The 3,051-nt window shown below is 44.3% G+C and overlaps 1 non-coding gene across 1 annotated transcript; it reads right to left on the reverse strand.

Moving 5' to 3' along the window:
• Window positions 1-2,496: 2,496 nt before the first annotated feature.
• On the reverse strand, window positions 2,497-2,569 carry trnar-ucg (transfer RNA arginine (anticodon UCG)). The gene has a single exon. It is a non-coding gene; the product is annotated as a tRNA-Arg (tRNA).
• Window positions 2,570-3,051: the final 482 nt, after the last annotated feature.

Here is a 3,051-nt window from a genome sequence, read left to right on the forward strand (position 1 = left end):
ATTAAGGATGCCTGAAGGACATTAGGGAACCACATCGGTTTTGGTCCCCTGATAATGGATGTATGGCCATCATTGCATTCTAAATTACACATATTTATTGAATTGAAATCCCATCATTTTCTGGGGGTGATATTTGAACTTTGGTCTCCAGAACGTTACCTGGCTTTCTGAATAAACAGTCCAGCGACAATAACACTCAGCCATTACTTGCCCTGTCTGTGCAGAGAACTGAGCATGGTTCCTATGTTTTAGTGCAGACAGTTATCATTTGATGCTGGCACTCCTGTCGCCTGTTTTCTCCCCATCAGGGAATGGTTTCCTGCTAACAAATAATTCATCCTGAGGTTTGGTCGGGATAACAAGGTGAGGCAGAATAAACTGCAGACTTCCTGCGGAATATTGTGGTAATGAGACAGGCACCACGAGCTGATCACACTCATTCTCTGCTGTCACCATTCATTCATTTTACACCAACAGTAAAAACATCACAGCAATCATATAATTGTGGCATTTTGTTTCTTTTCTGGTGGATTAGGAATTCTATTTAGAAGTCGAAACACTCATCATGTTTTGAGGGAATAAATGTCTCCTTGGCTCAGTCCTAAGTAACAGAAACACTATTCGGAGAATGTGAGCCCAGTTCCAGGCTTTACAATCGGGGTGGGAAAGCCTCTCAGCAGCTCCAGTCTCAAACACTGTCCAGTCTTCAGACTTTTCAAAGTTCAGCAATGGGAAATGAGGGATATTGATATAGAATCCCTACAGTGTAGAAACAGGCCCTTTGGCCCAACAAGTCCACACTGAACCTCAAAGCATCCCACCTCCCTATAATCCACCTAATCTACACATTCCTAAACACGACGTGCAATTTAGCACGGCCAATGCACCCACCCTGCACATCTTTGGACTGTGGGAGGAAACCCATGCAGACACGGACATTACACAAATTCCACACAGACAGTCGCCAAGGCTGGAATTGAACCCTGGTGGCTGGCACTGTGGGGCAGTAGTACTAAACACTGTGCCACTGTGCTGCCCTCAATATGGATGGACGGAGTTGGAGAATATAAAATTTGGTGAGGTGAATACCCAGAGACAAATAGAGATGCATATTGAGGTAGACACTAAAAGGGCCAATTCTCCATTCGACATCGCTGCTAACTAACTGAAAGGAAAAGGCAAATAAACCCTTTTAAGCAGAGCCTTTCAGCACCTGAGGGCCACGGAAGCAGCATTACCGGCGATAAAAGTCTGTTAAAGTAGTAAAGTTGACGATGGGAAATTAATGTGATATTTTAATAAATATGCTGATTTGACAGATATAAGTGATCATTTCCCTGGCATTATAATATAAAAAGGCATAACTGACCTGGTTCTGATGAACAGTCAGTGGATCTGAAATGTTAACCGTACCTCTCCACAGATGCTGCCAGGCCTGCTGGGCCTCTCTGTCAATTCCTGTTTTTGTTTCAGATTCCCAGCATCCACAGTTCTTTGTTTCACGTTAGCTTGAGTATCGTTTGGGACACAGTTAGTTACCTCACAGCCCCTTTCCTTCTCCTCATAGGGAGGCGATGCAATCCATGCAATCGATTGTCGGAAGAACCCTCCGGTTCACTAATGCCCTTTAGGGACAGAAACTGCCCATCCTCACCTGGTCTGGCCTACATGTGACTACAAAGCCCCAGCAATGTGGTTGATTGAATATTTGCTGCCGAGCCAGAGACGCCAGTTAATGAATAAAAGCACAATGTGTCAGCAAAGCTGTCATCGCTAAAAGCGAGGAGGTAAGATCTTCCACTCAGTATTTCAAACCAGGGCCGTGGTTCCAAAAGCGCCAAATCCGAACCACTAGACAACCAAAGAACATGCCGGAGATGCTTGTGTCATTTCTCAAAAACGTTGTTTTTGCCTTTCCATTTTCGATCCTTTTGGTGACAGGTCAGTTTCTCCCAGTCTGAGTTATTATCGCGTGGAAAGAGACTATCAGGGCCATTGTGTCTGTGTGTGTCGTCAGGCATCTATCCTATTCTAATCTCATTTTCCAGCATTTGGCCCACCGTGTTGTGCATTCTGACACATCAAAGGCAAACGTCATTGAGATTAACCCTGTAATCAAGGTTTTGTGACTGTAAAACAGTGTTACAGCCTACTTATGGAACTCATCCTCATGTTTAGCCACAGAGGGAGATACACAGGCACATTGCTCAGGATGACACTAACTCCAGGCGCTTCACGTTCACTCTCTGTTCCCACACATGTTTTGCCCACAACAGGCAGATTTATATGGAGCACAAGCAAGTTCTCCAAGCAATGAGACCTATTGTTCTGAGCTCAGAAATGAAGCCAACAGTGAGCTGAAAAGGTCCCCAAAACTGCTCAACTTCCAATTTCGTAGTTTAGCTTCAGGGAATTGGCAACGAAATCACCCACCCTCAATTCCAACTTCAGGTGAACATGTCATCTTGCTAGCCTTGAAAATGGGCAGGTTGCACTCAAGCCAGGCAGGACTCGAACCTGCAATCTTCTGATCCGAAGTCAGACGCGTTATCCATTACGCCACCGGCTCGCAATGATGAACTGGCTTCTTGTTGAGTTGAGATGTTTACAGGGTCCAAGGTGGAAATGTGATACATGAGGTGAGCACCAGCTAAGGCAATCTCTGTCACTGCTTCATTTCAATGGGCCTCATTTTGTGAAGCAGAAAATTTCACTTGCAAAAAAAAAACAAATTTGTCCTCAGATGCCTGCTTCATTGTCATCTGTTTCTCTGCTGAGACTTGGCATCATTTCATTCAGTTATTGCGCAAGTTTACCGACCAATCCAGTGAAACATAATTTCATACGATTACTAACCCTAAACCTTGGTCAGGTAAGTGAATGCATGTGATGTATTCGCAGCAAACACCCTTTTTGATCATAGGCTGAAATTGATTTCATAAAGAACCACCCCCAAGCTCCCCCAAACATTAAAAAAATACATCAGAGGCAACAACGGCTCATGTAGGATTCAAGCCAGCAACTTGTCACATTTCTAACAGCCACCTGATG

The sequence above is a fragment of the Stegostoma tigrinum genome, unplaced genomic scaffold (genome assembly GCF_030684315.1).
Source record: "Stegostoma tigrinum isolate sSteTig4 unplaced genomic scaffold, sSteTig4.hap1 scaffold_54, whole genome shotgun sequence".
Classification (NCBI taxonomy): Eukaryota; Metazoa; Chordata; class Chondrichthyes; order Orectolobiformes; family Stegostomatidae; genus Stegostoma; species Stegostoma tigrinum.